This window comes from Gadus morhua, chromosome 1, assembly GCF_902167405.1.
Source record: "Gadus morhua chromosome 1, gadMor3.0, whole genome shotgun sequence".
Taxonomy (NCBI): Eukaryota; Metazoa; Chordata; class Actinopteri; order Gadiformes; family Gadidae; genus Gadus; species Gadus morhua.
In genome coordinates this window covers 18,351,710-18,366,709 of record NC_044048.1, presented here as the reverse complement: position 1 = coordinate 18,366,709, position 15,000 = coordinate 18,351,710, and the positions used below count along the sequence as shown (strand labels likewise).

Sequence of the window (15,000 nt, the reverse complement as noted above, 5' to 3'; positions counted from 1 at the left end):
CTCTCTCTCTCTCTCTCTCTCTCTCTCTCTCTCTCTCTCTCTCTCTCTCTCTCTCTCTCTCTCTCTCTCTCTCGCTCTCTCTATCTGTCTCTCTCTTTCACGTACACATGCCACACACACAAACACACATACACTCACACATACAAACACACGCACACACATACACACACACACACACACACACACACACACACACACACACACACACACACACACACACACACACACACACACACACACACACACACACACACACACACACATGCATCCCATCACACTGGTCATCTTTCTAATGTTAACCTTCCTCTGCCTGTTTTGCCAGGTCCTTCCTTCCTAACCCCCATTCCTACCACAACACCACCTCCTCCCCACAACCGACCGGCACCACCATCTGTTTCCTTTCCCCCTCCTCACCCACAATCATCCTCTGCCAATGTGATTGCTTTGCGGGAGCTTATTCCACTGTGCAGACTTCACTCCCCAGCCGGCCAACCGACTCGGGCTTGTACATAAGTAGCCAAACAAACAAGGCAGGGCCCACTTTTAACGACACCGCGACACTGTGTGTCACACGTTTAGCACCACACTTTAGCCATTGCAGTAAGTATCATGTGCAGTGCGAGACGGCTCGCAGTTCCGTCCGAGAAGCCGCTGCGGCATGTGGAGCACGTCCCGGGCTGACAGAGAGAGGTTAGTGATGTCATATCCACAACACACATGGAGTCAGAGGGATGGGAAAGAAACATATCACCTAACTATATCTGTAGCATGTGCAAGCAGCCATTATTTTAATATCTGACGTGGGCTAACAGATAGGGCACCGCCTGTGTTTGTGTTTGGACTATAAAATGCTATGCATACAAACATTTTGGGGGTCCTAAGAGTTATTTCCATCAAGGCTGTTTTCTCGCAGCGAGACGGATCTGAGGAGCAATCTCATGTGGCAAATCAAAACAGCGTTCAGCTGAAATACTGCCAGCTCATGCATAAATAAACCCACCACCCCGTGGCTCTTGTGTTAGTTCACGCACCTTATCCCACAGAGGCAAACACAGACACAGACACACCACACACACATGCACACACACACACTTACAAGAGTGCAGACACGCAGACATGCACATGCACAAACATTAAAACATACACGTACACACATGCACACACACATGCACACACGCACATATGGCACACACACACACACACACACACACACACACACACACACACACACACACACACACACACACACACACACACACTGACACGACACACATACACACACAAACACACAGCAAGCAGTTCTGACCACCTCATACCTGTTGACTTTGCATGTTTTATTTATCAATCTACCATACATGTGCACACTCGGTACCGGCAGTAAACACATGCATCTCAATTTCTTGAGATGTGCAAAAACAACAGCCTGCATACCTGCAAGACACTTGCGGGGTCAAACCAATAGAAACGACGCTGCCTACAATGAAGCTCAGAGGGCCAAGGCGGGACCAGTCCATCGCTACAGCAGTGGGGCTGGACAATCCCAGTGAAAAACAACATACGTGCTGCACTAGCCAATTATTCTGTCAAATAGTCCTTTCTCGTTTTCCCCTTTCTGCTGAACTAGCTCCTCTCCGGCGCTGCACTTCAGGACGCTGTGACTCACCGGCCACTCTGATGAAACACAGAGCAAAAGGCTGCTGGCTGCATCGCTCCAAGACACGACTCGCTCTATTTCCCCCCCCCACTCCAATATTATCACACATTTTCTTTTTGTGTCGCTCGAAGTCCACAGAAACATCCCAATGCATTTGCAATTCAAAAATGTATGCAAGAGTTGGCAACGGCAGAACTCCGAACACATTCTCTTCATCGGAGGGGTTCCTTGCCCAACTGGATGATTAAACGAGTCAGCTGACACAAAGCCGGTCCTAAATTAGCCCTCCTTTCCCTTCCGGTGGCTCCTGCCAGGGTTCTACATCAATGGGCGCTGTTCCCCGCACACAAACCATTAATAGTGCAGTGATCATTATCGATTTCCCCCAGGTAATCATCATTCGTCACCACTTAGACATTGGAGGTTTAATGCGGCATTGCGAATGGATTTCTGATTAATAGGAACAATGCTCAGAGGAGCTGGTGCTACTGAGGGGAGATACAGAGAGAGAGGGGGGGGGGTGTCTTCACACTAGAGTTGTCATATTGTTGCGTTACCAATTCTTTACTTTTTCAACTGCCTGTCTAGATAGGAACCAAGGGCCCCCTGGATATATGGTTGGTTTGAAAGAAGAGCTACCAAACCCCATGGTGAGATGAAGCAGTGCATACCACATCATTGTTGAATGCTTCAATCCTGATTGGTCAATAAAGTTCCAAGAGTGTGCATTATTCCTCGATGCCGCGTGCCACCTCTGGGACGCCTCTGCCTTCTCACTGCTCCGAATCAATGCACCGCAGATCCAACGTTAAAAGCCAAGGTCAGACACAGACATAACGACCCCATGTTTCCTTGACAACACAAACACATTATGCTCAAAGCGTTGCAGAAGAGTATTTAAATTTCAGCTGAATAGCCAATAAGGTGATTTATGAAAGTAATTAATATCTCATCCTTGTTGGTATTGGACGTGGTCAGCAGCCTTGGCTTGGCCTCAGTGCCAACCCCCCCCCCCACCCACCCACCCACCCTCTGCCCCCCGCCCACACAGGACACATCGTAATGGTTTATTCTGTAAATTAAAAAATCATGATATTAATACAACTCAACATGTATATAAATGAAATCACAGCCCGGAGACTACAGAGGGTTTGTGTGGCTGGAGACGGGACAGCACACAGATGCAGATTACGGTTCGAAGTTCAGTCCTGCAGTCAGTTCCACTGACGCCCTCGGCCAATGAGATCGAGGGGAATCCCCTGCCGTGGAAAACCTCTTGTTTTCCATTGCGAGGAAACAAGAGGCTTAGGGCTTTGGGCATTAGCGGGGTGTGGATCTTCTAAGCCTCTCTTGTGTCCAAACCAAGGCTTGAACGCAACTAAAGTATGTGTCACTTATCCTTTCCGGCTGTATCTCATTTGGACCTCCGCGTGTTGGGAGGTCAGAGGTCAGCGCCCGCGCCATCGGTCGTCATGGTAGAGATGCAGCGGAGGCGCTGGCGTCCTATATCAGCTCCTTGTGAAGCCGCCATATGCTTTAAAGTCCTCTAAATGAAGACTTTCATTATCTGTTTTCCAAGGGTCACCCAGCTGATGAATCTGTGATGGCTTTTGTGCTCGGTCATGTGAGCATGAGTCTGAGCAGTACAACTGATTTGATTTGCAACTTGAATTTACCGGTCAACGCGTCCACCAGAGTTAATTTAAACAGCATTTGGGTGCAAATAAAACGATGCTATTTATATTGCTTGAAGAATTAAAATATCTGCCTCTGTCAGGCGCAAAATTCTCCCTGCTCCTTTCTGAGTATCTTTCCTGTGATTGGTTTGAGGATTCCATCTTGCCTGTCAATCTCAGGTGTCTGAACTGCAAAAATCAATGGAGAGAAACATAAGGAGGAAGGGAGCAGAGTGGGAGGGGAACGTTCTTTGGATTGTTCAGTTTCAAACTCTTGCTCTCTTCCGCTCGTTTCTGTTCTCGCCCTTCACAACTCTTTAATCTTACCTGCAGAATCGTTAAATATTAGGTGTGGAAGCAGTGAACATGGTTTTCCTTGGCTGTAGCCAATCACTCTGATATAGGACAGTATGGACGCCGGGAGTTGCCAAAGAAAGTAGAAAATGTTATAATTATGAGGAGATTTCATAATTGTCCTAATTTCGAGAAGTATGAACAAGTTTCCTTTTATTAAATACAATATATCATTATTGTGTCAGTAATTTTAATGAGATGCAAATTCATAATTATGAGCTATTATAACTTAATATCAACTTGTAGCTTAGTCTCTCTCATACATACCAGTTAGTATCTCATAAAACTGGAATAAACTCTCAGTGTTATGACTTAAGAGTGCCAGCTTGTAAGACAGCCATTTCCACTGATGTGGATTGAGGTGCACAAAAAAGCAGATTTAATATCATTTAATGACTGTCCCACATTTGCATAAACTAATGAAGAATTCGAACAATTGAAATTTGGCAGGGTAACCTCATCGGTTACTCCAACAGAAAAGTAAGCTTATGCATTCTCCAACGCCTTATGCGATTCCCATCGCATAATCTCTCCTTTATGCACATAAATCTCTTTGCTATCTGCCAAGTGTTATCTAGCATGGGTGATGACTTTCCAGGAGAGAAAGACAAAGGAGGAGAGGGGTGCAGAAAGGCTCAAGTTAAGGTTTAGAAAGTGAAATCGTGAAAGGAGGCTTATATTCGAGAAGGAGGTCTTCAGAAAATGCCCGGCTACATTTTGACAGTGAGGGCTTAGATATAAAGATCAAAGACAGAAAGAAGGCTTTTTCTGAAGTCTCTCTTGAATGTATTATATGATGGAAATGTGCCTTTTGAATGAAATGGGTTGCAGGGCAGCGGTTGGGCGTTGTTAGAGTTGATCTGACAGCCCCAAAAGGTATCCTTCGAGACAGAATGGTGGTGTGTCAGTGTACCCTCCCCACAGGCTCCCACGCACACACACAAACACACACACACACACACACACACACACACACACACACACACACACACACACACACACACACACACACACACACACACACACACACACACACACACACACACACACAAAACACACAAAACACACACTCATACACACAACCACACTCACAAACACACACACAAAACACACAAAACACACTCACAAACACACATACAACCACACACACACACGCAAAACACGCACTCATACACACAACCACACACACACACACATATAGTCATACACACACACACACACAAATATATATGCACACACACACAGACAGCCCCCCACACGCACACACACACACACACACACACACACACACACACACACACACACACACACACACACGTGTACACACACACACACACACACACACACACACACACACACACACACACACGTGTACACACACACACACACACACACACACACACACACACACACACACACACACACACACACACACAAACACACACGTACACACACATACAACACACAAAACACATACACACACATTGGAGCAGTTTGAGTGACATCCTCTAGAGACATGCCACACTGTAAGGTACTAAATGTAAACATTATATTCTGCACGAGTGCCATGATGGATGCATAGAGCTGCCACTGGAGATGGTTCTGGTGCCACAAAGTCAGATCACGTCTGTGTCTGGCAGGTTTTTTATTGGGATCGCTTGCATGCGTTTGGATATCACAGCAGGCTTGAAGATACTGTGCACCATGCATTATGGAGGGACTGCAAAGACTGGAGACAAGGGGTTGGGACCGTCTGCACGGCGCATATCAGATGAGCTCATACTTTATGAATGGAGAGTGATGCGAATTAAAAGTATGGCTTCATACGGAGGACAAATAAATGATGAAAAATGAAATTTGCTCTACTTTCAAATACGACAATGCAAGTACAGTAAGTATACATGGCAACAATGTCTCATGATAGTAATTTGTTGGGGTTAGGGTTGAATTCTCATGCTAAATGCTGCACTATCTGGGCTAAGCCTATGCTAGTAGTATTCCTCTACCTCAGTGATGAACCGTCTTCAAACACCGACTGCTGAGTCGTCCTACTGCGCTCTGCTTCAGCGACTGTCTTATGATTATTCATATGGAGCAAAAAAAACACGCCAAAAGGGAACAAACATGTCCTCCCTGACCTTTTTCGTGCCCTCTTTCACCCCTTCTCTCTCTCTCGCTCTCTCTCGCCAGCACAATGTCTTCTGGCGGCTTTGACTTCACATGCATAATTCATAGCAAACAGAGAGATAAGGAGTTATGCAAAAGAGTCAGCAACACACCCATCTCTATCCTGGGGAATAGTTCATCAGAGGGCGACCGATAATGACACAGAGCAGTGGGATGGAGAGAGAGAGAGAGAGAGAGAGAGAGAGAGAGAGAGAGAGAGAGAGAGAGAGAGAGAGAGAGAGATATCTACTGTCTGTGTGACTCCTAGACCTCTTAAGATACAGAGATAAACAACTATTAAGTGTTCATTGTTGCTTCTTGGTGGAACGTGTGGCAGCAAAGTTTGGGCAGGCTTTTTGACTATTTATTATGGCAACAGAAGAAAAACAACCCAAAACAGGAGATGTTAACAGATAGGGTAGCGGGAGTAGAAGTAGCGAATGCTGAGGATGATTAATAGGCTAATCTATTCAAATGGCCGCATTAATGTGAGGAGGAGGGAAAACATAAAGATGCTTAATTACACTGAATGCTATTTGATCGCTGCGTTGTCACTGGATAACTAAACAGTTGGCTGGGTACGAAAAAAAACATGCATCCACCCCCGTCCCCGAACCCCAAAAAAACAACATTCCCTTCAGATGAGGCCTCTGAGCTCGTGGTGGCAAATGCGTCCTCCTATGTAAACCCATGTGTTGGATGGAAGCAGGAGTAGGACACGCTGTCCCGGGACTGTCGTCGGGGTTCCCTGCAGGGTACAGTAGGCTGATTGATTGGACGGGCCGACCTGCGCTGGCATCACGGGCTGAGCCCTGTCCGATTGTGCTGAGTCATGGCGGGTTGCTGGAGTGCTCTTGTCTATTTATTATCTGTATTAGATAAGCGCTGTGTCAGGGGAAAAGCTACGCCACCGCAGCGTCGCATGGATACAGTTAGGAGCCGCTGTGACAAGAGGATCTCTCTCTCTCTGTCTCTCTCTCACCCACTCTCTGTGTGTTTCTCTCCCTCTCTAACTTTCTCCCCCTTCTCTCTGTCCTCTCCCCTCCCTCTCTCTCTCGATCTCTACCTCTCTCTTTCTCCCCCTCCCCCCTCTCTCGCTCTCTCTGTCACCTCTCCCCCTTACCATTTCTCTGTCACCCTCTGTCTCTCCCCCCTCTGTCTCTCTCCTCTCCCCTCGCATCTTTATTTTACCCTCTCTGTCTCTCTTTGTCCGTCACCTCTTTCCCTCTCTCTCCCTCTAAAACTCATCTGAACAGCTCTCCCCCTCTCTTTCTCTCTCTCTCTCTCTCTCTCTCTCTTGCTCTCGCTCCACCTCTCCCTCCCTCTAAAACTCATCTTGACAGCTTGCCCTCCCGTACACAAGTGCTTAGACCAAATCCCTGTATGTGCTGTACCACATGTGCTTAAAAACACCCACACCCATGCACACACCCACACCCCTACACACACCCCCACACACACAAACATGAAGATGTGAAGAGGAGGACGCTGCCTGTCACTCTATTCTTGCTGTTACAAATACATCGGTGGTAAGCATTCTGACAGCGAGGGCTGAATGACAAAACAGCTGGTACAAGGACAGACGGGCGTAAATAAAGATCACATACACTCTCACACACACACACACACACACAAACACACACACACACACACACACACACACACACACACACACACACACACACACACACACACACATTCCCTAACCAACAAACACATGCAGGTTCGTGGTCAGAGCTGTTCTTCGTCTGTAGAAATGAACACTGCTGCCGTCCCACACACTAAAGCATTTGGGAGAGAGAAGGTGGGAGGCAGAGAGAGGAAAGGCAGAGAGAGAGAGAGAGAGAGAGAGAGAGAGAGAGAGAGAGAGAGAGAGAGAGAGAGAGAGAGAGAGAGAGAGAGAGAGAGAGAGAGAGAGAGAGAGAGAAAGAGAGAGAGAGAGAGAGGGAGAGAGAGAGAGAGAGAGAGAGAGAGAGAGAGAGAGAGAGAGAGAGAGAGAGAGAGAGAAATTGTAGATTATAAATTGTCATTAAATAGGTACAAGGGAAAAATAAAATGAACATAAGTATGTTAAATGATATCCCCAAGTATGACCTGTCAGATTCTCTGTATGAGTTGAGAATCATAACCGACTCAACACTAGGCACCACTGTTCACACAGTTTACCTTTAATCATTCACAGGGTTTGCAAGTGTGTGCAACTTTTATATCTTCAAACAGCACCTGAACAATCGACTTATGTCTTAAGCCTTAAAGGGCGAGTAAACCCCCAAGTTGGATCAGTTGAATACGGTTTGGGTCACGCAATGTGTTTTACTTCTTCAGGCTCCAAACGCTGGTAGTTTTCCGTTGGCTGCGCAGCCTAGCTCAACTGGATATGACATGCATTTGGAAACATCCCTCGCACATTTGTTTCAACTCTTAGGCCCTGTTTTCTCCTGCCAAACCGGGGGTTGACTTACCCTATAACACCTGACATTCCCTATTACATGTTGCTGCTGCACAGGTGTTCTTTATGCTGTTTATGTTGGCGTAGCCGTAGCATTTTGTTAAAAAAAGATTTAATGCGTTTATTGATTCCATGATTTCTACAGGTAGTCGGGAGAATCGCACGAGTGAGGGTACACACTCTAACTTGTTAGCCTTCTCTCTTATTTATAGTATTGTTTTATTTATTTGTTGGTGGAAGGTCTTGCTGACCCACACACGCACGCACAAAAGCATTCACGCAAACAGACACACATACACACACACACCCAAACACCAAAGAAGGAAGGAAACTGCGAGGCAGCTCTGGAAATGCATCAGTGGTGCAACTATGCTAATGGCGCTTGCCTTCTATTCATTCCATGTCAGTCTCTCCTGCTTGTCTCTCCTGCGAAAATAGCACAAAATAGGGGGAAAATATGCTGACTGTGAGCGCAATGAGGCAGTGAACATGAACCGCCCTGAATATAAATTAAAATAAGTTCTGTGTGTCGCTTCAATAATGAATGGGATTTGGTGCAGCTGCTGTCACAGGGCAAGAACGCAGTTCCCGAGTTGTGTCTGTTATGTCGGTTCCACTTTGCTTCCAGAAGTGTTAAGTTATAATTCATGACCCATATTCAGAGGGAGCCGGTTTGTACACGTTAAGCCTGCTCAGGATTTACGCAAACAGCAAAAATACATTACTTGAGGTTACCTGTTTTTTAAGGCATGTAAATGATTAAAAGCCTCTGTGTACTTGACGAGACACTGGCTCACCCAAATCGAGCAGAACCAAAAAACTGCGCTGTTGAATAATGAAAGAGTCGTGGAAATACACACATAAGCACTCAACTAGAAGCTGAACTTGGAAAGCAAAAGGGAAAGACCATAGCAAAAACAAAAGAGATCATTCAGTTTGAGACATCGATAGTACCGTTCAGCTTCCAACACACGCTGACCAAGGGGCCAAACCCAGAGCTGCTGAGATCTCCTCCACGCTCATCGGCGTAGCCTACTTGAGTGAATACCAGGGTGACACTCCCAGACTCCTCTCTGAAAGGCTTCCAAGATATATCCTCCTGGAGAGCATCTCATGGACTCATGAACTTCCTCTCTCCGAAGGATAAGGGAGGGTCAGAGTGACAGAATGATGCCCCCCCCCCCCACACACACACTCACACACACTTTTAGGGCCCTATTTTAACGGTCTGAAACGCAAGTGGGAAGCGCAAAGCGCAAGTAGCTTTGTGGGCGGTTCTACGGCGCTATCGCTATTTTACAGGCGGATGAATGACACTTGCGTCGCGGCGCAAGTGTCAAAAGGGTTGGTCTGAAGCAGCCTAGTTACCCGTAGGTGTTGTTTGGGCGTAACGTCCAACAAACCAATGAGAGTGCCAGCTCCCATCCCCTTTAAGAGCCATGAGCGCATTTGAATCGGACGAGTTGATATTTTGACAGCGCGTCTGCAGTCTCCGATGAGACAGATGCACATGAATTTCAAACTGCAAATGGCTCAGTTTATTGCCAAATAATATGGCCTAATTCACACATGGAATAAGGGGTTTCTTCCACAACTTCAGAAATACTGAGTCCTCAAATAAATTTCGGCAAAGCTTATATGATATAACATATGATATGCGGTAACTGTGGTTCTATTTAATGATATACGCAATACATTATAAACATTGTTTCTTATCAGTATTGTATGCTATCCTAATATGCATGTGTCCCCGCGGTAATAGACATTGCCATGGATTGTATTATGCGTTACGTGTTTAGTTTGCGTGTGTTTAAACAGAGCACACACGCGCGCCCGCATTCATTCATTCTTTTTAACACTCACTCGCGGTAAAACAATGTTTTTCACGATCAAATACTCATCAATCCTAAAAGTTACGGGCATGTAGGCCTACACGATGTCTGTGTCAAGAAAATATGTGTTTGCTGTACGGTGTTTGCAGATGCAATGATTTAAAAGTACAACTTATTACCGCTGCATCAGCTGTTCTTTCCCAAATAATTTACCAAGAATGTGCGGCTAGGTAGATGGGAGAAGCAAAGTGTATGCGCGAGGTGAACAAGCAATCCGTATGCATCGCATGCGCATGTATGCATGCGCCCTTAAAATAGACTGACTTTAAACCAGGTATTTCCTGGTCAGTAGCGCAATGGTATTCAGTAACGGCAAAATACCGTTTGCGCCAGAACACGCCTCCTCCTTCCGCCGAACCGCCCCTTGGGGCGCATGATCAATCCCTAATTTACCGGCGAGTGGCGGTGGTGGGAAAAGAACGCTCTGCGCCAGTTGTAAACTAGCAACGACACATGCGCCAGTGACTAAGTCACTTGCGCCGGATGCAAGATAGGGCCCATAGAGTTCCTCCATTGTATTCACTCCCCCCCCCCCCCATCCCCTCCCATGCACTTTTTTTCCCCCTCACTTTAAAATCTCATCCACTTCAGAGTCAAGTCCTCACTTAGATGATGAATTATGGATTGCTGCCAGCGTGATGCTCAATATGAGATGAGGTGCACAGCGACAGGGCCATCGCAGCCATGAGGGACAACCGCCTTCTCAGCCTCCCCGCCCCACAGATACCCCCCCCCCTGCCTGTTATCCATATTCATGATAATATGCACTCATATGCTACCTACTTGGGTGTTCTTTTGTACATTTGCACACGTGACTGCATCTGTGAGTGGAGGCGTGTGTGTGTGTGTGCGTGTGTGTGTGTGTGTGTGTGTGTGTGTGTGTGTGTGTGTGTGTGTGTGTGTGTGTGTGTGTGTGTGTGTGTGTGTGTGTGTGTGTGTGTGTGTGTGTGCAAAATAATTACGTACAAGACATATGTGAGTCTATGTGAATGCATGTGCCCACGTGTGTGTCAGTGTGTGTGAGTGTGTGCCAGTGTGGTGCTGCTCATGTTCGGTGCATATCTTAGCACGCCCGCCCGTCCAGGAGCGGGCATACAGCCCCCAGGGCCCTGTCCGGCCCTGGGGGGATCGGCGGGAACATTCCTTGTGATCTCTCTAAATAGGGAGAGCATGGAAGTAGGAGTCATTGTCCCGATACAGAATAGGCCCCGGCTTGGGTTCCTTCTGCCCGAGTACACCTGAGCACCCCGGCTGATCCTTAGCCCAGTCGTCAGGCCTGAGAGAAGACGCTGGTGTCAGAGCACGCGCACACACACACAGACACACACAGACACACACACACACAGTCGTACACACGCACGCACGCACACACTCATAGACGGTATTGAGCGTTTGTTAGAAGACAGGCCAAGCCTCCATCTCAGCGGGCAGTGGAGTTGCAACAAGTGAAGAGCCCAATGTGGTGGTCAGCTGGCAGCCGGTCTATTGGTCCATACATCCGTCTGTTCATCTATCTCTCCATACATCGATTGTTCGTGCTTTTGTCCATCCATCCTTCCCTCCATCCCTCCATCTATCCATCCCTCCATCCATCCATCCATCCTTCCGTCCATGTGTCCGTCTATCCGTACATCCCTCCCTCCATCCATCCATCTATTTACATTATTTCTCCATCGCTTTCGCAAATTTCCTAACATTCTCAGCATTCTCTAAGCTGCAAGTGCAATTGTCACAATTGCTTGGCAACTGTTTTATGGGATATCACAAAATGCTATTTTGCAAACAATTGCATGTTTGCAAAAAAGTAGTATCTCACCCAAATTGGCCAATGCCACCAGCAGGCCCCGGACTCCACCACACACTCTCCCCTCAGCATGTAGCATGTAGCATGAAGCATGTAGCATGTAGCGGCTGCTAAGGGCTGTGATATTCATCCATGTTGGTAGAGAAATGGTAGAGATTTTGCTGTGGAAAAATTCCCAACATGAGGGGGTGAAATAGGAATCACAGATAGATTATGATTCCTATTTAACTATTATATCACCTGGCAGAAAATTTGCCAATTTGGCAGACATCACAAAAATGGCATGTCATAGATATTTATGAAATATACGTCTATGTAAGCCATACAGCAGAACTGTTAATGTTCGTCCTTTTTGTTTACTTAACCTTCATGTGAATTTCATTTTCTTGTCAGTCCAGCAACGTCGAGCTAGGATTTGGTATTGTGTCGCCCTCCTCTTATCCTGATAGTGATCATTGAATGGCCATCCAGGGCATTCAAAGGTATGAGTGAGAGTAAATATAGACCGTGGTATAGTTTGACTTGTGGTTCACTTCACGGGTAGGCGTTGGAATCAAAAATATGACATCCCTTTAAGTTAAAAGCTGTCCGTTACAACAGTTGCTATGCAGCACATGGAAAGCAGAAGCCGTAGTGCCTCAGCCCGGTTCCCTTTCAGAAAAAGCTGCATTATAACAGTCAAGCAAGCATCAATGCGTTCGCAGCTGATATATCTATGGCTGCTGTACGGACTTCACAGCAACAAAGCAACACTTCCTTTGCAACCATATTTGGCAATGCATTCAAGTGAATTGTGCTTCAAGGCCATAGTGTATATTCCTCCCCCCCCTACACCCCCCCTCCAGAAACACATAATCGGCTGGCACCAAGGCACACAGGAGAAAAACACATAATACAACCATATGCATGTAAATGTAAACAGATGCTGGTAAACAAACATTCTACATTCATGAATGCACACACGCAAACACATGCAGACTGAGACACACCGACGAGCATGCACAGATTTACGCAAACACACACACACACACACACACACACACATGCCCATACAATCTCACAGACACACACAAACACACATGCACACAATCACACATAGACACACACACGCACACACAAACACACATAGAGACAAATGTTAATCCATAAATGCCTTTGAAGTGCCAGAGCGTTGCCCTTGCACGCTCCGGCGACACGTTGCCTCAAAGTGTATGCGGGGACCTTGTTATTGCCACGCAGCAGCCCCTCCTCATTATCCCGGGTCATGTGACAGCAGATCTGAATCATTCGGTCCCGGGAGCGTACCAAGCGGATGGGGGTGTGGGGTGGGGGGGGAGACTCAAAGGCGCCTCCAAAACTCTGGTGACAAAGGGAGACCGAGCAATAACATCGGTCCTTCTCTGCCCCCAGACCCCCGCCTCCACGGCCTCAACTGCATGTATCATGTAAGACAGCGCCAGCGGGGTGGGCCGTCCTGCCCCGGGGCGGGGGGGGGGGGGGGGGGGGGGGGGGGGGGGGGGGCAGCTTGAGTCCTCTCGCTCTGCATGCAGACATGCATGATGATGCAGCGTTTCAGAGACGGACCGACAGACAGACGGACTGGTTTATCCCATTTAGACGTGAGCCTCTCAGACAGAAAACATCAATGGGTATGCAAATCCCAACACACACGTTCAAATGATGTGAGTATGCAAATAGGAAAAGCCTGCAATGTGTTCATTATAATTCGACAAATGTGTAAGTGTGTGTGTGTGAGTGTGTGTGTGGGGGTAAGTGTAAGGGTGCGAGTGTGTTGCTCAACAGCTCAGCATACAATTACGTTCCGTAAACTCTATCTAAAGATGTTTCACCCTAGACCTTGCCGTCCACATTGAAATAACAGAGAGAGATAGAGAGAGACAGAGAGAGAGAGGTAGAGAGGGGGAGAGAGAGAGAGAGAGAGAGAGAGAGAGAGAGAGAGAGAGAGAGAGAGAGAGAGAGAGAGAGAGAGAGAGAGAGAGAGAGAGAGAGAGAGACGGAGAGGGAGAGGGAGAGAGAGAGAGAGAGAGAGAGAGAGAGACAAAGAGAGAGAAAGAGAGAGACATAGAGGGAGAGAGGCCGACCACTGTGTGCACGCGTATGTGTGCGTGCATGTGTGTGTCTGTGTGTGTGTGCCTGTGCGCGCACGTGTGTGTGTGTGCCTTTGCGCCTCTGTGTGTGTGTTTGCCTTTGCGCCTCTGTGTGTGTGTGTGTGTGTGTGTGTGTATGTGTGTGTGTTTGTGTGTGTGTGCTTGTGTGTGTGTGTGTGTGTGTGTGTGTGTGTGTGTGTGTGTGTGTGTGTGTGTGTGTGTGTGTGTGTGTGTTTGTCGGTCAGCAGCCAGCAGCCACTCTCCAAGACACGGCAGCAGTTAGCAAATGACTCAAGATATGTGTGATCCGAGCGAAAACCAGAGCCCCTGCAGCACACCCCGCCCCCCCCGTCGAGGACAGGCCGAGGACCCCCTCCCAGCAGACGGACACAAAGGCAGACGCACGGGCCCCAGAACCAGCCCGAAGTCAGACACACCGCACAGGGCCATTAGCGCTAGGATCCGGGCTGAGAGACGTCCCCTCTCAGTGATCTCAGGATCAGACCGGGGGGGGTCTCTCCGCTGCAGGCGGGCCCTCTAGGTGGAGCTCCTGGGCACCGGGGGCCTCCGATAGTGCCGAGTGGACGAGGGTGGAGAGGAGCTCACTGAGCGATCCGTCGCTTGATTGGTGATTGAACTGACTGTGATCCCAGGGACTCTCTCGTATGCTCTCTCACTCTCTCTCCCTCCTAAGTAACAGTGTGCTATCGATCGGTTGCTGCTAATCTTGTTTATGATGTGGCGCGCAAAAGGAAAAGTGTCTGCCGATGAAGAACAAGGAGACAACGGAGTCTATTACATCTTCTACCTCTGTTTGTTTACTTACTCAGCTGTTTGGCCGGGGAAGTGTTTCTGGAGAATGTATATCTGTTCTGCACTTGGTAGTCTCTACCTTGG

The 15,000-nt window shown here is 47.5% G+C and overlaps 1 protein-coding gene across 1 annotated transcript in view; it reads right to left on the bottom strand.

Annotated features, from left to right (window-relative positions):
- dlgap4a (discs, large (Drosophila) homolog-associated protein 4a) overlaps nt 1-15,000 on the bottom strand; it is a 65,237-nt gene that overhangs the window by 32,028 nt on the left and 18,209 nt on the right. The gene's annotated exons all lie outside the window — the stretch shown is intronic.